The following is a 24,916-nucleotide window of genomic DNA, read 5'->3' on the forward strand; positions in this document are numbered from 1 at the left end:
TCTACCTGACTCGTTTCAAAATTCTGCTCCATCTTGTCTTCATCCTTGCACGGGTTTTGTTCGACTCAGTTTCTATCCTTGTTTTATGTCCTCCATCCTCAATTTAAACGGGGCAAAGCGGGGCGGGACTCATTTTTTCTGGTCTACTGCCATATGTAAAGAAAAAGGTTGAACCATCCAAAGGTATTTTAGTTATTTTATTAATGAAGATCAGATATAAGGCGTGGTAGAAGAAAGCATAAGTTCATGTCTTTCATCTCTGGTCTAAATGGGGAGAGGCAGGACGGGGATTCCAATCAAAGGGTCGGGTACCCAACTCATCACAGTGTACTCAAACCCGCTCAAATAACAAATTGTCGGTTTGGATTTTGCTAAGTCAGGTAAATGAAATCCCAAACTTGGATCTCTATCATTTAAGATGTTTACTTTTAAATACCTGACAAAAATGAGTTAAGCCGACTACCCTGTAAAAATCATAACACAAACCTGACCTACGTATTGCTCATCAGATCGGGTTCTGGTCGACCCAAATATAATCGGCACTTTTATACCCATACCCAAAACTTTGAGTTGGAGTAGGATTGAGTACATGGTACAAACCCAACCCATTGACAGCCCTATTCAATGAGCCCGCCCTGAGGTGCTTGATAAGACTGTGGATCCTCATCTTATCCAGGATCCATTCCAAAAGATCATATCAGCTGGCTTGCCTGGTGGGTGTCTTCTATGGGCAAGCGCACCTATTCAAGATCTACTATCTGTGAGAGGTCTCATAATGAGAATGAACTGTAAACGGTTCGGAATCGGGTCCAATTAGTCAATATCGGATATGACTAATTGGATATTATAAAATCCAAGAAATTGACATGCCTAAATAAGACTATTATGTCTGGACAAGTTCCTTGTCATCAAGAAACAAATTTATACATATATATATAAATATAAATATAAAGCTCCAATTTGACCAGGATTACTAAAAACAATCAAGGATACAAGCAGATCTGATATGCTGTTGATCATGAATGATATCCAAATGCATGTCCGCATTTTATGCTATAGATTCTTGTCTGGATATGGTCCAAAATTAGATCATGTTAAGTAAGAGTTCAGGTCCAAATTAACAGATCGAGGGAGGGAGGAATGGATACAAGTATTTTATATGCAAAAATTGTAGACAAATTTTGTTGAGTTAGTTAAAGAATTTTAAAGTAACAAAAATTGAATTTCATTATAAGACACAAGGTTTATAAAAGACAGTGCACTAGATATTCTTGTTATTGATATCCAAGTTAAGGCATAGAAACCATGAGATTCGAATCCAAGAGAACATGAGATCAGGCATGCTTGGATCCATGTTAGAGCTTTTTGAAAAGTGTTTTCCATATAATTTCTAGTTTTAAGGAACTAACACATTTACCCTGAAAGGGTTAGCATAGTTGGAGCAGGCTTCGGCTGTTAGACAGTCAGTGAAGGTTCGATTCCCACGGACTCTATCCTCTTTATATAAAGCAAAGGCTCTAGGGCGAGGGTCCTAACCATGGTGTTTTATCTCGGCAGCGTTGTCTGAAGGACATGGTTTTCCGAGGAAAAATAACAAATAATAATAATAATGTCTTGTTTAGCCAGATACAGTTCGAATTTGCATAGATAAATATGTTTGAAACTAGGTCATACTCCTGCCTGACTCGACTGGTTTATTATCTCACATGAAAATCAACATATTTAACCCATTTTCTGCAGATTTAATTGGAATCTGAGTTGGTCGCACCTAAAATTAAACTGTATATTCCAAGTCTGATCCGGATCTGAAACCAGACTCTCATTGAAAGTTTTTTTTTTTTTAATAAGCAAGTTGGGGTTAGGCCGACCCTTACCACACTACAACAAAGCAGTAGATTAGCGACGACCACCTTCCGTCGCTAATCCGTCGCTAATCCGTCGCTAACCATGTTAGAGACGGATTAGCGACAACGCGGCGACAGTATGCTTACGTCGCGAATATTTCGACGCTAACTGGCGACGGAATAATTCTGTCGCCAAGTCCGTCGCTAATTGCGACGGAATAACGAGCGCTACATTCCGTCGCCAATCCGCCGGTACTAAACGGCGACCACGGCGTGGCGACGGATTTAATTCCGTCGCTAAGCCGTCGCTAGAATAATATGAATAGCGACGGAATCATCCGTCGCTAATCCGTCGCAAAAACGAAAAAAAATAAAAAAAAAATTTATTTAAAAATTAATTACGGAGAACTGTACAATTTATATTTCCTGTACAATTTATATTTCCTGTAAATAAAAAACAAACCACACAAAAAAATTCATATAACAAGTATCTATAATAATTAATCGTTCCACCTTAAAACTAAGAAGTTTAATTATTTACAATTCAACAATTACAATTAGGAAAAATAAAAAAAATAGAACTTCTTCAACAAAGTCCTCTAATCATCGCCAAGATTTTGTGCGTCTTCTTGTTCATTGTCTTTATCTGTCCCTTCAGCTCCACTACCCTGATTATCGCTAGCAGCCTACACAAGAAAAGAACAGTCAGTATTGATAAACAAAATATAATGAAATAAATTACACACTATATGTGATTCTATCATGTGCTCATGTGTGATCTAAGGCAATAAAAAAACTCTATATGTGATTCTATCATGCTCATATGTGTGCTAAGGCAGTCAAAAAATTGAATATGTGATTATAGCATGTTCATATGTGTTCTAAGGCATCTAAAAAAACTCTATATGTGATTCTACCATGCTCAGATGTGCTTTAAGGCAGGCAAAAAACTATATATGTGATTCGATCATGCTCGTATGTGTGCTAAGGCAGTAAAAAAATTGAATATGTGAATATAGCATGCTCATATGTGCTCTAAGGCAGGCAAAGCCAAAAATTTTATATGTGATTCTATCATAAATGATATATAACATGTTCATATGTGTTCTAAGGCAGTTAAAAAACTCTATATTTTATTATAGCATGCTCATATGTGTGCTAAGGCAGTCAAAAAACAGAATATGTGATTATAATATGCTCATATGTGTTCTTAGGCAGTCAAAAAACTGAATATGTGATTATAGCATGCTCATATGTGTTCTAATGCAATCAAAAAAACTTTATATGTGATTCTATCATGCTCATATGTGCTCTAAGACAGACAAAAAGTTAAATATATATATATGTGATTCTATCATGCTCATATGTGTGCTAAGGCAGTCAAAAAATTGAATATGTGATTATAGCATGTTCATATGTGTTCTAAGGCATATAAAAAAACTCTATATGTGATTCTACCATGCTCAGATGTGCTTTAAGGCAGGCAAAAAACTATATATGTGATTCGATCATGCTCGTATGTGTGCTAAGGCAGTAAAAAAATTGAATATGTGAATATAGCATGCTCATATGTGCTCTAAGGCAGGCAAAGCCAAAAATTTTATATGTGATTCTATCATGCTCATATGTGTGCTAAGGCAGTAAAAAAATTGAATATGTGATTATAGCATGTTCATATGTGTTCTAAGGCATCTAGAAAAACTCTATATGTGATTCTACCATGCTCAGATGTGCTTTAAGATAGTCAAAAAAACTATATATGTGATTATACCTGAGAGGGACCTGGAATCGAAGATCCCCTATCCTGAACAGCGGCCTTGATCTCATTTCGGAGAAAGGGGGCGACGGTGTATTGGAAGTAGTTATTCAGTGATTCATTAATGATCTCGCGTACATCATCACCGGAAAGAATAGTCGGCTGCTTGGAGCTTATGTCGGCGCAAGAAGTTGGTGAGCCGTAACTGGAAGAACCAATAACTGGTGAAGTGTTCATATTACTCCCAAACCCGAACACGCGACCTTTTTTGGGTTCACCTGCTGCAGTCACCCATGCTGTAGGATCAAATGATGGATGCTGAGTAGCGTCTTCACCATATCGCTCTACCATTTGTTGCTTATATGCCTCCTACAAAATAATGTTTAAAGTATTCATTAATAATTAATGATAACATTATGATGACTTGCATATATATTGCAATGATTATTAATAGAATTAATACATACCGTTGTCGTTCTCGCCTTCTCTGATACGAAGACTCCCGTGGTCTTCTGTTTATGTGTTTCTACAAACACATCCTTATATGGTACACTGTCTCCTTTTTCTGCTTCCTGCGAAGTTAAATGATAAAAGATTTAGTACACAAATTTGCAACTATACTTATAAAATTAATATTATATATTGATGAGTTACCATTTTCTTTAGGTGGCTCCCAAATGTCTTAGATCCACCTGTGTGTAGATGGGCTTCGGGCATCTTCGATCGATTTTGTGAAGCCTTCGCAGAGCGATTTTTAAATGCATCTCCCGCCCACATATCGCACATTTCATCCCAGTAATCTCTCCTGATAGTAATAGGACCATGGCCCTTCCACAATAATGGATCATCTACTACGCCAGATGCTTTTTTTGCTGCAGTCTTCATAGTGTGCAGCATGTCTGCAAATTGATTGGCAGCCACCTTCTGCCACACCTTCCTTGCATCATTTTCTTCCACCGTAGTTGCAAAGCGATTCGAAGCCTACAAATATTTTCAGAAAGTTAGTAGACATTGCTTAAATAAATTAAATATGAAACACATTAACTATGAGGAACAATTGTATACCATGAATGAGGACCACAATCTGTCTAATACCTCCTTTGGGTACTCTTTCCATTGAGCAACTGGTCCTGGTAGATGTTGAAGAAGTGAATTCCTAATCTCCCGTACTACTTCTTGTGGCTCAAACCTCGTGCTGCACATGAATTGTTACACAGTAAATATCAATATAAAATATTTAAAAGATATGCAATAATTGAAAACAAAATACTTACGGTCGATTATCGATATACACTATTCGAATGAGTCTTCTTGTGCCAGCCTGTGAAGACCCTGTTTCCTGTGTTGGCTGTTGACTTGTGCGATCAACTGGTGTAGGTGGGTCGTGTACAGGCGCAACATCATCTGTAAAAAAATACACACCAAGTTCTCAGAATGTGCATTTGAACTAATCAAGCATCTAATTAGTTATATGATATACCTATCACAGGAGCCCGTGAAGATGAAGGTTGAGCCTGGCTACTACTGGATGAGCGACCACTATAACCTCCACGAACCATATTCTAACAAATAACATATGTCATACAATACATTCAAATAATTCACATCAAGTATTACAATGCATTCAAGTCATTCACATCAAGCATTGCAATGCATTCAAATAATTCAAATCATTGACATCAAGTATTGCACTAATTCAAATCATTCGTTAATTGCATAAATTATAATACATTCAGATAATTGAAATCATTCACATCAAGTATTACAATGCATTCGAATCATTCGTATCAAGTATTACAATACATTGAAATAAAATTTTTAATCATTCACACCAAGTATTGCAATACAACTCACATCAAGTATTACAATGCATTTAAATAGAGGTTTCTAGTATAAGATTTTGCTCACTAGCTTGAGAATTCTTCCTCGTCACTAGTTTGACTTTCTTCTTCTTCTTCTTCTTCTTCTTCTTCTTCTTCTTCTTCTTCTTCTTCTTCTTCTTCTTCTTCATTGTTTGCCCATCCACTTGGTACATCATTTGGATCACATTCCTCTATGAATGTTTCATCAGCCAATGGAGATATGACATGCATATCATGCGCAACATCGTGACCATAAGCGAAGTCACAGACATCATCTGATTGATAGTAATCACTGTCTTCAGCTAACTCATCTTCTTGTAACTGATCATACTCGGGGTATAGTTTGGATTTCACCTTGCAAACTGCCATGGATTTCTTCTTGTAGCATTGCACAACTTTGGTCGGACCATTTTCTAAATCACATATTCCTTGATCTTTAACATCACCATGGCGAACCTACGCACAGACATAAACAATTATTGTGATCACGATCAATTAAGTAACTTAGTGTTGTTTATAAGTACAAAATTTATGTTAGCTTCTTTACCAACTGTTTCAACCACTCCACAAACTTAGTTTCACGTCCTTTTTGTACTTCTGTATTAGTGAGATGTGAAACTTTGCTTTGCAACTCCAGATCAAATCGTCTGCAAACCACAAATACTTATATTACCGAGCCATGTATCCACATATAGAACATAAAAGGATTTATAATTGAGTTGCATATACATATACTTACTCGATGTATGGGTCGATCGCTGAACAATTAAAAAGAATATAGATGTGTGCTGCATCTTGCTCTTGATCTGTCAATAGCCTTGATCGGCAACTACCAAATGCATGCCCAAGTCGTTGAAATATCGACAGCTTGTCAGCTACAGTTACTTGTTCTCCATCATCGTTACGGGGCGGGCATGTGTAACGTGTTGAAATATGAGGTTCGAAGTACATAGATGAGAAATTTGAAATCTCTTCTAAAGTGTACGCCTCACAAATAGAGCCTTCTACTCTTGCTTTATTACGAACCTTTTTTTTTAGGTCGAACATGCATCTGACAAGAATATACATTTCAAATTTTAAATATCTGTCATTAAAGAGACAAATATAAAAAAACATATACCTTTCAAATGGGTACATCCATCGATATTGCACAGGGCCACCAACCCTTAGTTCATATGGCAAATGTATGATCAAATGTTCCATAACATCGAAAAATGCTGGCGTAAATATCTTTTCTAACAGACAAACAGTGGTGATGACAGAGTCCTCGAGATTCTTTACATCTGATACAATGACCTCCGATGCGTACAATGTTCTGAAAAATCCGTTCAACTCAGACAATACCCCCCATATAGGTTTGTCTAACATATCATGGAATGCTAGGGGTATCAATCGTTGCATAAAGATATGACAATCATGGCTCTTCAACCCATATAACTGTCCATCGTCAATCTTCACAGCCCGAGCAATGTTAGAGACATATCCATCTGGAAATCTCAGTTGTCTCAACCATTGACATACATGTTTTATTTGATCAGGTCCGAGCACGTACTTCGCCTTTGGTTTCAGTACTTTGCCATTATAGTCTTTGAGTTCCAATTCTGGTCTTTTACATATTAATTTTAAATCCATACGGGCCTTCGGATTATCCTTCGTTTTTCCTTTAATATTCATTACTGTATTGAACACATTATCAAACACATTTTTCTCTACATGCATCACATCCAAATTATGTCGTATCAATAGGGTCGGCCAATACGGTAGTTCCCAAAAAATAGACTTTTTCGTCCAATTGTGTTCCTTCCCAAATCCACGGAAGGGTGTAGGACTGCGGGCATCTGTTAATACATCTGGAAAGTATCGCAATCTTCTTAAAATCTCTATGCCAGACAATCTTGAGGATGGACCTTCTATTTCAGTTGTGCCTGCTGTAAATGCATTCTTTTGACGTCGAAACGGATGATCGCTGGGTAGAAATCGACGATGGCAATCAAACCAGCAAGGCTTCCTTCTATGCCTCAATCTAAAAGCTTTGGAATCCTCCATGCAGTACGGACAAGCCAACCTCCCATGTGTGCTCCAACCAGATAACATACCATATGCAGGGAAGTCACTGATTGTCCATAGAACAGCGGCCTTCATGTTGAAATTTTGTTTTTTGTGGGCATCATACGTGGTAACACCGTCATCCCACAGTACTTTTAATTCATCAATCAATGGCCTTAGATATACATCAAGATTTTGGCCAGGTGAGGTCGGACCAGGGATCAACAGAGACAAGAAAAGATTTGGACGTTTCATACACAAGCTTGGTGGAAGGTTGTATGGAGTTACAAATACTGGCCAGCATGAGTATGGAGTTGATCTACCCCCAAATGGATTAAATCCATCTGTACATAGACCGAGTCTAACATTTCGCACTTCCATTGCGAAGTTCTGATGAGTACGATCAAAGTGCTTCCAAGCTTCAGCGTCAACAGGATGCGTGATCTTGTTTTCATCGTGTCGAACTTTATTTGCATGCCATCTCATGTGTTTAGCTGTCTTTGAAGACATATACAATCGCTGCAATCTAGGAGTGATAGGAAAGTAGCGGAGCGACTTGTATGAAACTTCCTTTGATCTCGTGCTACCATTGCCTCTTGTCTTTGGCTTGAACCGAGGATGCCCACATGACGGGCATGATATGTCATTTTCCTGCTCCTTGAAATACAACATGCAGTGATTTGGACAAGCATCAATCTTTTTGTAACCCATACCTAGAGCGTTGACCATAACTTTCGCACGATAGAAATTTTGTGGCAATTTCTCATCTTTAGGCAACATACTCTTCACAATCATGCACAAACGGTCAAAACATGATTGACTCAAATTATACTCGGACTTCAAATTCATTAGTTGAAGAACTGCAGACAAGATAGTGTGACTCTCACAACCGTTCCAAAGTGGCTCATCAGCATATTTAAGTAAATCATAAAATCTACTAGCTGCATCGTTTGGTGATTCTTCATCTACGACAGTTCTTACATCACTAGAACTCATAGCAGAACCCAGTTCTGTTCCTGCAGCATCAAATATCAAATTCGTATATGGATTATCGTGCACCACATTCACCCGTGCATCAAAATCGTTTCTAAATTCTTCTCCATGAAACGCCCAGTTCTGATAATCACTCACAAAACCCTTCCTGTATAGGTGATGTCTAACGCCATGAGGTTCTACAAATCAATTATTCTTACAAATCTTGCAGGGACACCTAATCCGACCTGTGGGATCTACCGTACTGACACTCGCCGTTGCAAATTCAATAAAACTATCGACACCATCCATATATTCATGCGATAACTCATTGTCCACTATCCTACGATACATCCATTCACGGTTTGCAATCATTCTGTCGTATGATGTTACGAATAGTATCCTAACGAATTAAGAAAAAAACAATCAGAATGCGACGATGAAGAAAATATCAAATTTATCATGCAATATACTATGTCAAACAATAACAAGAATTTTGATGCATGCATTGATAACTTAATATTTTCATGTGCAAACTATTAATGACATGATACAATCATTTGAAGCATGCTTTTATTATAAAATTTCACATGGAAGTCAAAATCAAATTGAAAGTAACTACATGCAAGCATGGATACAATTACATCAAACATTGCAATACATCATAATCATTCATATCAAATAAATGGCAAACATGTACCTGCAGCAAACACACTTCAATATCTCACTAACTACTACCATGCTTAGCATGGACTCCGTACTCCAAAAATAAGAACACTTCCATATTTCTACATTAAAATCATGCTCAGCATGATCTCCGAACTCCAACAAAGCAGTCCTAGATATCAACAACTAAGTGAGTGTGTGAACAATAAAGTGCTGCATTCAATAAATTAAATAACATGTGATAGGTTTGCATCACTTACTCACCACGGGTATTTACCCGATTTGCATTGTTTTTGTCATTTACTTACCACAGGTGGCCGAGCACGAGTTGGTTCCGTTGAAAAATCTGCACAAAAACAAAACAAATTAAGTAACAAACTAACTAATCATGAAACAAGATGAAACACTAACTAAAAAAATTAAAACAAATTAAAACAACTCTAACTAATTGAAAGAAGAGAAAAGAAAAATAGTATATATGTTAAGCCAAATCTAACTAGAAGATGCTAATTTAACAAACCAGCTATAACATGTTGAACCAGTCGACTAACATAAAGTCATAGACAATTTCTAATCTGAACTACTTAGCAAAGGAATAGTAAATCAATCAATTAGTTTACTAGAAAAGATGTGAACTCCGTTTAACCACCACTATCATAAAGAATTCAAATAGCCCTAATCTAACTAACTGATTGTGAGAACATTAAATACCAATCTATCTAAGAAAAATATAATTATAAAAGACTAATAGATTGAAATACTCTAACTAACCAGATTTCAAGAAAACAAATTGAAGTAAAACTAACTACCAGTAGACATTAACAAACTAACAAATTGAACAACATGGACAACTTGTATATATACATTACAAAAAAAAATTCAACTTAAAATCCATATGGACAACATATATGCAAACTACACTTAAAACCATATGGACATCTTATATACACATATTACAAATTTTTTTTCAAGCTAATCACATGGACAACATAGGGATCACATAATAACTTTTTTTTTTTTTAAAAAGAGATCACATGGGCAGCATAGGTATCCATAACAAAAATTCTTTTCAAAACAGATCACATAGGCAACGTAGGTATCTCATAACAATTTTTTTTTAAAAAGAGATCACATGGGCAGCATAGGTATCCATAACAAAAATTCTTTTCAAAACAGATCACATAGGCAACATAGGTATCTCATAACAATTTTTTTTTAAAAAGAGATCACATGGGCAGCATAGGTATCCATAACAAAAATTCTTTTCAAAACAGATCACATAGGCAACGTAGGTATCTCATAACAAATTTGTTTGGCAATGAATTGATCTTTATTCACAAAGCAGATAAGATAAAAACAGGTTCTGTGGACTTTTGATCCGGGGCGGGTCCGTACAGCATCTTTTTGAGCTCCCGTTCAAAGATCTTCATAGCTGGAGCAGGCAAGGAAATCGGGATCACCATCCCTTCTCCCCCTTCGTTATTCTTGGAGTTGACGTAGAAGCTAACCAAGCCGGGGATTGGGCCGTCACTGCCCTTGGCTGGACCGCCGTACACCGACATTCCCCAGCCGAGGTCCAGCTCGCTGAACCCGGCATGCCTGATGTCCGAGACCACGAAGGTGCGGACCACCGTGATGTTAGGCCGGCCCTTGAGCACCATGAGGTCCGCCACTGACCTCATGTACTCGTCTGTCACCTCCTCCTTGGCCTTCTTCACGAGCTCCACTGCATAACCTAGTGGGTTCGCACAGAGCTTCGCCGCTATTGAGACAGCTGCCGGGATTACTATCAGGCATTGCCGTAGTACCCCTGCGGCAGCGGCGGAATGTACCGGGACCGCGCGTTGAAGATGCACAACAGGCGAACCTCCTCCTCCGGATCGGGCTGGAGGCCGGCAGTGCGGCACCGCCATAGGCAGGGGGTCGACCCCCCTTGCCGGAAACGCAGGGGGTCGACCCCCCCTGCCGGAAAGCACGGCAGGGGGTTAAACCCCCTCCGTTTCCGGCAGGGAAGGGGCGTACCCCCTGCGTTTAGAAGAAGAAGAAGAAGAAGAAGAAGAAGAAGAAGAAGAAGAAGAAGAATATTACCTGCGCTTCGCCGGACGGTGGCGGGAGGTTGACGGGGAGCGGCAGCTGGCGAGCGCCGGCTGGCGAGCGGTGGACGGGGAGCGGCGGCTGGCGAGCGGCGGTGGCCGGACGGTGGCGAGAGCCGACGGGCGGGAGGGAGCAATACAGAGAAAGAGGGATGGGATTAGGGATTTACGCGATATTTAGCGACGGCTTAGCGACGGAAACATTCCGTCGCTAAACCGTCGCTAAATCAAAATACAAAAACCGCGACGAAATATATACTGTCGCTAATCCGTCGCTAATGAGCGACGGATTAGCGACGACAGAGTTCCCTCTCTAAATCCGTCGCTAAACTGGTGTTCTTGTAATCAAAAGTAGCGACAAAAACATGAAGTCGCTAATTCGTCGCTAAGTAGCGACAGATTAGCGATAAAAGTCGTTTCTTCGCTAATCCGTCGCAAATTAGCGACAGATTCTATCTCTAGCTAATCTGTCGCTAAGTAGCGACGGGAAAAATCCGTCGCTAATTTCCGTCGCTAATTAACAATTTTCTTGTAGTGCCAGTTCATTAATAAAAAAATAACAGTACCATGTATACAAAATTCACCATTCTATCAATGGGTGTCAATCTGAGGGATGATCTTTTCAAGTTTGGGGTTAGGCCGACCCCTCTAGCTGACTTTGCAAGTTTTTTTACAAAAAAAAATGTGATTTACAGTAATCCTAACTAATTGTAACCCTTTCAAAGTTGTATAATGTCTAACAGCTGAGTTGAATCTCCGTTATGGGTCCCCTTCCTTCGAGAATTCGATACTCTGAGCAAGATCCACACTGATCGTTTCTATGATTACATTTCCTGCAACGCCCGTATTCTTATTGAAAGTTAGAACAAGGTGATCCGGGTAAATATCTTACCACTTTGCAACCCTAGATTTGGCAATGTTACTAATGTTACATGAAAACAACTACAATACCTAATGCCAATAGCGGTCACTCAGGATTTGAGAAGGATGTGCCTCCCTTCCATGGCCCACTTTTATGTATTTACAAATTGAGAATCCTCCCTTGTTTTCCAATGAAGACGAGATAATGTTGGTGATGCACTAAACCTGAGAAAATGGAGCACAGTTCCATGGGTTATATACACCAATGAATGAGGATCAGATGCAATCACATGGAACAGTAAGATGGAGGGCGCTACGGTGCAGCGTCACATCTTTAGTGTGCAATGTGATAACACCTTATCTGCCCTCTATACCAACCATGACAGCTAAAATTGGATACAAATGACTGAGTGGCACCTTGCCATCACCATATTTGAGCGAGGGCGTTAGACTGTCAGCAGAGGTAGAGCCAGAAATCCAAATTAGGGTGAATTCAAATGTGTGCATAAGGTTGAGAGTAACATCAGACCCTCAGAAGGTCAGATGCGCGGTCAACCGTGTGCCCAACGTTGATCTAGGTATATTAGCGTGGCCTTTGACCGCTGCTAATAAGCTGAGTGAAAAAATACCATTCCTTTAATGCACGGCAGCTGCTGATCTTGCATATGATCAGTGTGGACAAAAACTTCATCAACTGTTACTCTCGCGCCATTCTCACATAACCCAACTAAAAGCACAAAAATCCATTCACTATTAATGCTAAATTGCTAATCGACGTCATTATAAATCAATAACAAAAAAATGGAAAAGTAAATGAAAGAAATTTGACGCACCCCACAAACGCCAAACTTGGAATTTACAAGTTTTAGGCCAAAAGAAGGGAAGCGTCGAACAAAGGCTATCAACGCAAAAGATTAGAAATCAGAGCAAAGGCCTCCGCGTCTCTCTCTCTCTCTCCACGCCGGAGCCCCCTTACCTTGCTCTGAGCCCCCGTGTCTCCCTGAACCTCACCGGCCCCGGCACGCTCACCTGAGCCCCAACCCTCCCTCGCCTGAGGCACGCCGGAGCCCCCTTACCTTGCTCTGCTCTCTCTCTCTCTGTTAGGATGACCCCGACCCTGAGCCCCCGTGTCTCCCTGAAACACACCGGCCCCGACACGCTCACCTGAGCCCCGACCCTCCCTCGCCGAGGCACGCCGGAGCCCCCTTACCTCCTAGCTTTCCCCTGATGACTCCTACATCGCCTGAGGCACGCCGGAGCCCCCTTACCTCCTAGCTTTCCCCCTGACGACTCCTACCTTGCCTGAGGCACGCCGGAGCCCCCTTACCTTGCTCTGAGCCCCCGTGTCTCCCTGAACCTCACCGGCCCCGGCAGGCTCACCTGAGCCCCGACCCTCCCTCGCCTGAGGCACGCCGGAGCCCCCTTACCTCGCTCTGCTCTCTCTCTCTCTCTCTCTGTTAGGATGACCCCGACCCTGAGCCCCCGTGTCTCCATGAAACACACCGGCCCCGGCACGCTCACCTGAGCCCCGACCCTCCCTCGCCGAGGCACGCCGGAGCCCCCTTACCTCCTAGCTTTCCCTTGACGACTCCTACCTCTCTGTTTCCCTTCGAACCCCCTGATGCCCCGTTTCTCTCTCACTGACTCTTTCCCTAAACCTCGCCAGCTCACCCGATCATCGTCTCCCTCATCCCCTCGCCAAAGCAGCGCCTCCATCCATCGACCTCCTCTACAGCTACGCCCCGCCATCGCCAGACCTTAGGGTCACCCTCTGCAGCGTCGTCCCTCACTGCTTCGGAGCCACCATCGCCGAACCTCTACAGCGTCTTTCCTCTCTGCATAGCCACCATCACCGGCGTGCACTTCCACCTCTAGTGCTGCCCTCCTCTCCTCCTCATATTGCCGCCGTAGTGGACAGCCGCTGGAAGCCGCCCCTCTTCTCCCTTCGCTGCTGCGTGTGGGAGATGCCCAAACAGTGGAAAGGGAGGAACGATCGTGGGTGGTGACGACCTTCTCCGTGCGGGCTCTGCAGCGACGCTCATTGCCGCTAAGGAGCCACCGTCGGCAGACCTCCCCTGCACGACGCCCCTCGCTGTGCCAGAGCCACCATCGCCGGACCTCTGCAGCGTCCTCCCTCACTGCATCGGAGCCACCATCGTCGGACCTCTTCAGCGTCTTCCCTCACCGCATCGGAGACATAACCAGCTGCAATCGCCTCGACCCCCCTCTGCAACCGTCCAACGTCCCTCCGGCAACCAGAGGGCCCTCCATTTCATTCAGGATGCTCTTAATGACTGGGGCACAGCATTCACCCTTCGACGGTGGGGTTTCGATGTTGATCTGCCTTTCAGACTCAAGCATCAATTATTTTTCAATCTCTCGGATGTCCTTGGTTCATGCTTGGATGCGGGCTCTCTTCATATCTCGAACGTCAGAAAATTTATCCGTGTCGTTAGGAGAGAGCCTCTCGAAGCCTGTTCTATCATGGCGCTGCTTGACCCACCTTTCTTTTTTCGGGAGCTTCCGCATTGGGTCGCTGATCGGGGTTGGCAGCAGGTTCAATCTTCATGGCAACGCTCTTTTTGTGCCCTTCGCACAAGATCTCGGTTGCGACGCGCTAGACCGGGAGACTGGTGGTGCGCATCATGTTTGTCCTTGAATTTTCAGAAACGCTTTGACTGCCATAGGTGTGGTTCATCTTTCCTTGCTGGTCGTCATCCTCTTTGGAAGCGAAAGCGAATAAATGCTCCTCACCAACATTCAACCGGGAAGCCTCTTGACTCCAACGAACCTTCTGTGTTGGGGACCCACTTTGCCTGTCAGAGTTCTAAGCGACCTTCGCGACGTACTTCTTTTTCGTCATGGGTGCAGATTGGAGATCTTCAGGAGCCGCAGATTTCTTTTCATGCCATTAAGATTGGGACTATCTGGGTCCCGGTCCAGTTATCACATGCTCTGCCAAGGCAGCTTACCAGGAAATCTTGTTCTAATACGGTTCCGGCTTTATCATCTACATCTTCGACGTTCGTTGCCAAACCCAGCACGTCTGCTCGACTTCTCGCTTCTCGCTTTCAACGGCCGTCGAACGTGCTGCTGGGGAGCCCTAAGATATCTGCCGCAACTAGTTCTGAATATTATCCTACTGGTGATAAGTCTATCATTATTCCACATGCTCATGCCCATCATGGTTTATCTGTTAGTGACTTTGTGCCTTACACGACTAGCGCCCCTTCTCGAGGTGGATTGGTAACTCGGTTAAACAGTCATGCTAAAGGTGAAAAAAGGTCAATTTTGTCATCGTCTTTTATTATTTTTCCATTGAGGCGCTTTGATTATATGGCGGTTCACATTATGGCGTTTAATGCTCGTTCGACTGAGGCTCACAGATGCATGATTATTGGTATATCGGTTCCTTTTCCTTTATCGCCGGTCGTTACTGAGGCCACTATTACTGCATCTACCGTCACTGATTCTGTGTGTAGTTCTTGGAGGTGTGAGGCTCTTCCTTCCTCTCCACCTGTTCCTCGACAGTCCCCCCCTCTGTCGCCCTTGGGTGTTGAGGTTGAAGAGGCGGCCCGGATGCTTGATATCTCTCTCTCCTCATCTCAGCTGCATCATATAACTGTCGATATGGTATCTACCATTTCGGTAGTCTCTACTATCCTAGGTGGCTCCTTAGGTCCTTCACTTGATGTTGTCTCTGATCTAAGGGGTGATTCTCGCGGTCCTTCGAGGGCTACTGAGCGTATGGGGGTTGTTCGGCACCGGCAAGTTAGCAGTGGTAGTAGAAGCAAGAGGAGCAACCCACTCAATGTTACGACTTTCGATGGCAGGTCTCCACGAAGGTCAGCGAGGTCACACACACCCCGGATTTTTCCAGATTGTGTGTCATGAAGTCTCTTTGCTGGAATATCAGGGGCTTGAATTACCCCACTAAGCGTAGGTTTCTGGTGAATTGGGTTAGTCAGGAGAAGCCTGATCTGATTGCTATTTGTGAAACTAAGATGGATGAAGTTTCTCGCTTTGTTGCCTCTAGTATATGGAGGGGTGCTGACTATTTTTTTAAGCCTGCGGTCAACCATGTCGGTGGTATCCTTATTTTGGGGAAACAATCTTTAAATATTTCTCAACTGGACATGGGTCTGTTTTCTTTGTCTGTTGCCTTCACTTTGCAAGACAGTGGCAGGAGGGTTGTGGTCACTGTTGTATATGGCCCTAATCACGCTGTCATGAGGCCTGCTTTCTGGAACGACTTAAATAGGATCGTCGTCTCAAACGGGGAGTACCATTTTCTTATGGGAGACTTTAATTGCCTTTTGTCTATTCATGATTCTAATAACCCCATTCTTCCCAATTCATCTATGCGAGGTTTTCAAGATTTTGTTCATCGGCATCACCTTTACCCAATTCCTTTTAGTGGGGAGCGTTACTCTTGGTCGAATAGGCGAATTCGCCCATTCTGCAGAGTTCTTGACAGGGTTTTTGTCACTCCAAATTTGCTGGATCTCATTCCACATGTCAAATGTGTCTTGCTGGCTCCTTCTATCTCGGACCATGGTCAATTAATCACTACTTAGGGGGGTGGTTTTACTTCCGCCAGGAGTTTTGTGTTTGAACAATGGTGGCTCCAGGAGCAAGATTTTCATACTATTATTTCAGACTCTTGGAAGAAGCCCTCCAATGAGCAGTGGCCAGCTATCCGGTGTCATGAGAAGCTGTCTCGTCTCGCTAAGGATATCAAAGTTTGGCTACATAATCGAGACGTGGTTAAATTTCAGCAAATGACTGCTTGGGAGCAAGAGATTTCAGCATTGTATCAAACTATGTCTTCCCCGGAGTCTCTATCTGATTCACACTTGCAAAGTTTGCAGGCCAGATCTATTGAGTTATCAACGCTTTTGAAGAACTGGAGGGTCAAAGAGGGAATTAAATGGAAGCAACAGGCAAGGGTGAAATGGCTTGCGGCCGGAGACGGTAATACTAAATTTTTTCACTCATATGCTTCTCATCGTCATAGGAGGAATGTCATCCCATCAATCACCATTGGGAATGTTTTGTTCCTTAATCAGCACGTTATTTCAGCTGTCACTCAGTATTTCAAAGATTTATATTCGGTTTCACTTACTGCGAATGGTGTCATTGGTCATATTTTTGTTGGTTCGATTCGGCAAGATCAAGCTAGAATTATGCAAATGAAGTTCTCTGAAGATGAGATTTTTAGGGCAATCAAAGGTTTGTCAGGGTGGAAAGCTCCAGGTTATGATGGGTTTCATGTGGATTTCTTCAGAATTTTTTGGCCTTGTGTGAAGCCTGATGTTATTAACATGTTTGATGAGTTCTATCGCAACTCCAGATTGCCTATTCAAACCCACTTGGCAATTATTTCTTTAATTCCGAAAGATGATGCTACTACTGATATCTCTAGGTTTCGCCCGATTTCTGTTATGAGTACCCTTTATCGGATGATTGCCAAGGTGTTGGCTAATAGGTTGAAGGTCGTGGCTCACCAAATTTTTTCGAACTCTCAATTCGCCTTTATCCACAATAAGAGGATTCAACATTCATTCATCTTGGCCTCTGAAGTCATTCACTCCTTACATCTTAGTGGTCAGGCCTATTTTTCTTTTAAATTAGATTTTCATAAAGCCTTTGATTCTGTGCATTGGCCCTTCTTATTTCAAATGTTATCCAATTTTGGCATTGGTCGTCATTTTTCTGGGTGGGTGAGGGAATTGGTCTCTAATGCTCAGGCCATGATTAAGATTAACGGCACTAGAGGTGGTTAGATTAAATTGGGGCGTGGACTAAGGCAAGGCTGCCCTCTATCGCCTTTGTTGTTCAATGTCATTGCTGAGGGTCTCGTGGTGTTGCTCAAGCGTGTTGCGGAGAAGCGCCTGATAGATCCTCTAGATCTTCCGGATTTTTCAGACCATATTCTTATTTATGCTGATGATATGATTATTTTTGGGCGAGCAAACGTGCAACAAATGCTTAGATTCAAGCTTATTCTCCAGTTTTTTCTTTCTCTTTCTGGGCTTTCCCTAAATGATAGCAAATGCTCTATTACTATGTTCAATGTTCAGTATCCTATGCTTGCAGCGGGTCAACGGGTTTTCAATTGTGCAATCTCTGAGTTGCCGATGACGTATTTGGGCATGCCGTTACAAGTGAAGCGCCTATCTTCCGCTGCTTGGGCTCCAACTATTCAAAAAGTGAAAAACAAGCTTTTTTCGTGGCAGGCGTCTTATCTCTCCATTGCTGGCCGTCTGACTTTAATCAGACATGTTCTTTCTTCTATCCCTGAATTCTTCATGTCAATGTTCGTGATGCCTGTGGGCGTGGAGAAGCAGATTTGTTGTTTAATGACGGATTTTCTTTGGTCTGGGTGTCAGCTTAAGAGTAAGCGCCATTTGGTTGGTTGGCGAACGTTGGTGTTACCTAAGCGTATGGCTGGCTTAGGTGTTTTTGCTCCAAGACAGAGGAGTATTGCTCTTGTGGCCAAACAATGTTGGATGGCCCATCAACCAGGTTCTCCTTGTGCTCGTTTGCTTCATGCTAAATATGGTGCTCCTGATTTATCTAACTTTCATCATGGAACCCGGGGGCTGGCGATCTCGCACTTGCGAAGCATGTGGCTGAGAGCCTTATCGTCCTTCAGAGATCAAATTGGGGATGCAGGTAATTATGATCAGTGGTTGCATTGGGCTATTGCACCAAATGGTGCGTTCCACACCAATAAAGTGTATAGATCATTGCTCCCCCCAGGGGCAGATTGGTTCCTTGAGTGTGTGTTATGGGGTAAGGGCCCTACCCCAAGATCTTAGGTCTTGGCTTGGTTAATTTTGCATGATAGGGTTCAGACTCACAGTTATTTAAAGAAGTTGGGCTTTCAGTTCCCAAGTTGGTGTGTGTTGTGTCAAGCTGCTGAAGAAACTACTTTTCATTTATTCTGGTCCTGCCCAATCTTCGTGGCCCTATTTAATAGCACGTGGAGATCTCCGAACGTAATTGTTAAAGAGGAGTCTTTTGCGCTTGATCTGCTCCTAGGCCCTATTGAAATGAGACGTTGCAAGCGGTGGAGACTGATCTGGAAGACATGGTTGCTTATTACTTGGTGGTTTGTTTGGATGGCACACAATGATACTACTTTCCATCAAATTCCGGTCATCCTTAACAATCTTGTCCATAAAATCTTGGTTGATGTATACGCGATTCTACGTATGCATCTTAGAGACCTCTCCTTCCGTCTGAACAACGTTCACTCATCGGTGGTTCCTTCTTTTCCAGAGGATCCTGGTTGAGCTTGGCTTTGTTGTTTGTTGCTAGCTGGCTGTAGTTTCTTTTTCTTTTCCTTTTGCTTTTGTTTTTCTATATTTTAGTTTTGTTTTCTATTTTGTTGGGTTCATGGGTTCAACATTTTGTTGATCTTCATGTGTGATAATGTTGATCCTCTTTCGGCTCTCTCTCTCTCTCTCTCTCTCTCTCTCTCTCTCTCTCTCTATATATATATATATATATATATATATATATATATATATATATATATATATATATATATATATATATATATATATATATATATATATATGAAAAAGAAATTTCTCCATCATCTCTCAGCCTTTCATGCTTTCCGAGTAGCATGGAAAGAACCTGCTTTTCATGTTTCATGCAGAATTTTCCCTTCTTTGTCTGGCTTTCGAACAGATTGAGGGTTGTTTCTTCTGGCCACATCTGAAAGTGGGTATAACTTTTCTTAGGAATTTTAAATATTCATGTAATATAAAAAGCATGGGAATACTACTGTGACGAAAATCTTCATGGACATGACCAAGGGGGGGGGGGGGAATCCGCTCGTAGGAGCAGCTAGTGCACGTTACCTTGTGTTGGGACAGTGCAGGTTCAAAACCCAATGGTATAATTGCATAACTGGTAGGCTGTGCCTAACACCAGCATGCCTTTTAAAAAAAACTTCACTGCCATGGGTCCAAACGAGTCAGATATGGGCCAGATCGTGCTAGATTCAAATCCTAAGCCACAATGCATCGAAGGGATCTAAATGCCAGTCCAGATCAGAATGAGATTCAAATATATATGATACTAATATAAATCTGGTAAAAAAAAGGGGTCGAAACAAGCCTTTTACATGTAAGCAACATGCAACCGGACCACATCAGTTCCAAATCCTGATGTAAATTCAACAAAGAACCTTTGTGAAGTAATTTGATTAAGTAGAGCAGAAACCGATATGATTTCACATTTGGATCTTGTCAAAGGATCCATATACATATATAATGTGTCAGATTTGGATCAATATCCAACCAAACCTGATCCGTTTGCCCCTAAATTTTTATGCGGTTTTTGAAATCATACACAAACATAGACACTTGGTATGCCACTACAAGAAAATTGCTAATTAGCGACGGAAATTTGTGACAGATTTTTTCCGTCGTGACTTAGCGATGGATTAGCGAAAGAAAACTCTTTGTCGCTAACATTCAAAATATTTGCAAAATTAGCGACGAAAAAAATTCCACTGCGAATCCGTCGCTAATTAGCGACGAATGCACGGCAGAAAAATTATGTCTCAAACTCCATCACAACTTAGCGCCAGAAAGTTTTCCGTCGCTAAGTAGCGACGGATTAACGACGATATTTTTTCGTCACCAAACATTACAAGAAAAAATGCTAATTACCGACGGAATTAGCGATGGATTTTTTTTGCCGCTAATCTGTCGCTAATTAGCGACGGAATTTTTTTGTCTCTAATTCATCCCTAATTAGCGACGGAATTTTTTCATCTCAAATCTGTCGCTACTTTTCGATTTAAACTGACTCATCTAGGACGCAAAATTTTCCATCGCTCCCCGTGCGAAATTTAAACCAATCGTTCGATTAAAGCGTCAGACGCCATGCTTCTCTTTCAGGTCGTCTGGCTTCCCCAAGAAACCTCATAGGTGACAGCCAGAATCTGAGGTCGCTAAGGTCTGCCAGATGGGAGAACTCTCGCCAGAATAACCAGCGATCTGCAACTCTCTATGGGCTGATCACCGGAGCTGCGAGTGTTCCTCAACTTCAGTAGGGAGGAGGAGAAGGGCCGCTGTGGTGGCAGGAGCTTTACGGTGCGTCTATGCGACACCCTTCATCTCAAGGGCATCCGCGCTCTCGCGGAGGAATCAGATGGTGGCGGGGAGAGGGCGGAGGGATTGGTCGCTTGTATCCCCGTCATCACCGGATCCTACGCAAATTCAGAGCGGCGCCTCGCGGGTCTGGCCGCGGTCGCATGGTGCGGAAATGCTGTCAAGATCCTTTTCGTCTTCTACCGCGTCGATCCTTCCCACGTTCGACGCTAGAACGGACCCTTTGAAACAACATTTCGGGTGCACGAGATCTGATCCGAAGGGAAGGAGGTGAAGGGCTTGAGGGAGGCGATGAGCGAGATCGCCGAATACATCCTCTCTGACGCTGACGACGAAAGGTGTGTGCATCTCTCTCTCTCTCTCTCTCTCTCTCTCTCTCTCTCTCTCTCTCTCTCTCTCTCTCTCTCTCTCTCTCTCTCTCTGTGTGTGTGTGTGTGTGTGTATCGTTATGGATGAGATACGACTTTTGCTTTTCTTTGCAGTGGCAGGCCAGGTTGGACAAGTGGGGAACGAGGTCGAGAGGGCACCAGAGAGCGCACTGGTTTTGTGCAGAAGACCCCGTAGTGGTTGTGTGATGTGGTACAAGTTCAGCCTATTGCTGCCAGAATTTCGACCGGCAGGGAGCAAATTTTTTATTTATTTATTTTTAAAATTTAGCGACGGATAATATCCGTCGCTAAAATAGCGATGGAAAATATTTTTCGCTAATCCGTCGCTAAAATAGCAATGGATAATGTCCGTCGCAAAACCAAATCTATACTTATTTAGCAACGAACTCGCGATAGATCATGTTTGTCGTTAATCTATCGCAAATTAGCGACGAAAGTAGCGACAAATAAGTTCTGTAGCTAATTAGCGACCAAAAATTTAATCAAATCAAAGAAAAGCCCTAATCAATTTAATTATAAAAAGTCCTAATTTAAGAAATTTGATTCAAATCCCTAATAAAAACTTAAATAAAAAACCCTAAATTAAGAAATTTGATTCAAAGCGCTAATCAAATAAAAAAAAACTAATCAGATCAAAGAAAAACCCTAATCAAATTAACTAGAGAATCAAAGAAAAAATATAATAAAATAAAAACAACCCGAATCAATGAATTTTTTTATTCAGGACTCTAATCAAAGCCCTAATCTAAGAAGAAGAAGAGAGAGAGAGAGAGAGCATGGTGTCGCCGTTGGCCTTTCGTCAGTGGCCTCCCCACTCGGCCATTGCACAGGAGCGAGAGAGGAAAAGAGAGACCTAGATGTTGTCGTTGGTCTCTCATCGTCAGCCTTTCTCTAATAGTCTCACTGCCCGACCATTACACAGGGTTGAGAGAGAGGATCGGGTGTAGACCCCCTCCCCCAATTTTTTTAAGTGTGTTCTTCCATCCTATTCTCAATGTAACGGGGGGTAGAACGGTGTTTCACCATTCCATGGATGCCACACATTGTGTGAGTCTGTTGTGTTTGTCATTTGATCGTTGCAGCGTCCGATCAAACACACACTGAGGGTACGTTTGCTTTGCCACCGACCATATGATTCCAAATCATGGAATTGTGTGAATTAGAAATGTAATATGCCCTATGCAATTTTTAATCAGGCAAAAAAACAATGAGAAAATAGTTGTCATTTGCTTCATGTTCTATTTTCTCACATTTGCTTTGGTATGTCCATGAGAGGATAATTCTAATTGAAGATTTATTTTATTTTTATTTTTATTTTTTTTTTTTGGGGGGGGGGGGGGATAACCAAGGGAAAAAAAACTCCATTCCTAATCACATAATGTAACACTTGTAAAATTTTATTGCCTAATTAAACTTGAATTTTATGTTCACAAGTTGGTACGAGGATATTCTCATTGTTTTATCTTTTATTCTTATTTGGATCTTAGATATCTTGTTTGAATCTTCAATATTGGATCCCAGATATCCTATTTGAATCTTCGATATTGGATCCTGAACATCTTAATTGAAAATCTAATAATAGATTCCAGTTAATGGTTCAGATCCTCGATATCATAGTAGATTTGATATTGGATCCAAAGCGTATTAAGTGGATCCATGAATTTTAAATTGAGTCTTAGAAGGAAATTTTTTTATATGGAATCTATAGCATTATATTTGGATCTATAATAGTTTACCAGATGTTTGGATCTCAAAATTAGTACCTGAAAAATCTGGATCCAAAATTCCTTATTTAGATCTTTGACATCGAAATTTTGATGTCTTAATGTAGATTTTACATCGAAATGGTAAGGGTCTAATTAAAATTTGTATTTTGGATCTATAGTAATTTATTTGGATCCACACTGGAAGTTTTAAATCCTTGTAATATAATGTTAAAGCTTCGGACCTTTGGGTGGATCCGGATAGCTAATATGGATTCATGAATGTATTGGATGATAGACCCATATCACACTAGCAAAATATATATATATATATATATATATATATATATATATATATAGAGAGAGAGAGAGAGAGAGAGAGAGAGAGAGATTAATGTGCGTCACGTATAAGTGGGATTTGGGTTGAACCCTAATCACGAGGATATGTTAGCAATGAAAAAGAAAAGTGAAATACGTTAAAAAATGAATGTGCGTGAAAAAAATAAAAAGTGTTTTAACTTAAAAAGAAAAGGAAAAACCTGAAAGGGAACAAAGGGGGGGGGGGGGGGGGGGGGGGGTGGAACCGACCTACCTCTCTCCCACGACCCCTCTCGTCTTCCCCATTTTCTTCCCCCAATCCTCTTTCATGCAACCCTTAAAAACTCTCTATCCGTTTCCTTCTCGTTATTCCTCTCTCTCGTGCTCTCTCTCCTTCATCCCTTCTTCTATCTTTTTCTTTCAAGGTTCAGAGAAAGGGTTCATGGCTTCACGAGAGCACGACGGAAGAGGGAAAGGCAGCCAAAGAGTTTGGATTTCTGTGTTGTTCTATGTTCAAATACTCAAGGCTGTAATACTATGCCTTATCAATATATAAATAATTCTAAAAAAGGCAAAAAAAGGGGATTAGCGATTCTGCACATTCTAATGATTTAGCATGACATTATTTTCTGGGTTCTGTTGATACAATGAATATATTAATACCTGTAAATTCTTATAATTCGTTTACTTAATTGCGGTATAGTAAGTAAATAACGAAAACTCTGAATAGTCGGATAAGATCGTATTACCTTGTTTGTGAATACTATTGCCAAACCAACCCTTGAGTGGTTTTCAAAAAGAAAAGGAGGTTTTGCGTTTTTACATTAACACAGTTTTCCTGTGAATAGCTTAAAAGATCAAATATAGATGTCTGTATTTTTATGATTCGGGACATGATCAAATATAAATCTAGGCACGCTTTCAAGATGTGACCGATTTCAAGTTTGAGACAAGATAAAATACAGATGTCTGCAAATTTCTTTTTGGTTTTAAAAATTGTCTTTCTATGTTAAAGTTCGGGACACGATTTCAAGCGGTGGTCGATTTCAAGCTGCTAAAGTTTGGGCTATGATTTCGTGCTGTTAAATTGTTTTCTGTAAATCAAAACTCAAGACTTGCGTGTTACATTAGGTGTTTTTTAAGTATGTTCAATAAAATCAAATTAGCCTTTGTGTGTTTCAAAGGTTATGATATTTCTATGTAAACTCAGGAATGGAAATCAGGATCTGCGGGTTCATATTAGTACAATTTATGTATGTAAATAATAAG

General features: G+C 41.4%; 1 pseudogene; it reads right to left on the reverse strand.

The window, feature by feature from the left end:
• Positions 1–10,480: 10,480 nt before the first annotated feature.
• Positions 10,481–11,059, reverse strand: LOC149835050 (benzyl alcohol O-benzoyltransferase pseudogene; annotated as a pseudogene).
• Positions 11,060–24,916: the final 13,857 nt, after the last annotated feature.

The sequence above is a fragment of the Nuphar pumila genome, chromosome 6 (assembly GCF_984573655.1).
Source record: "Nuphar pumila chromosome 6, dmNupPumi1.hap1.1, whole genome shotgun sequence".
NCBI classification, from domain to species: Eukaryota; Viridiplantae; Streptophyta; class Magnoliopsida; order Nymphaeales; family Nymphaeaceae; genus Nuphar; species Nuphar pumila.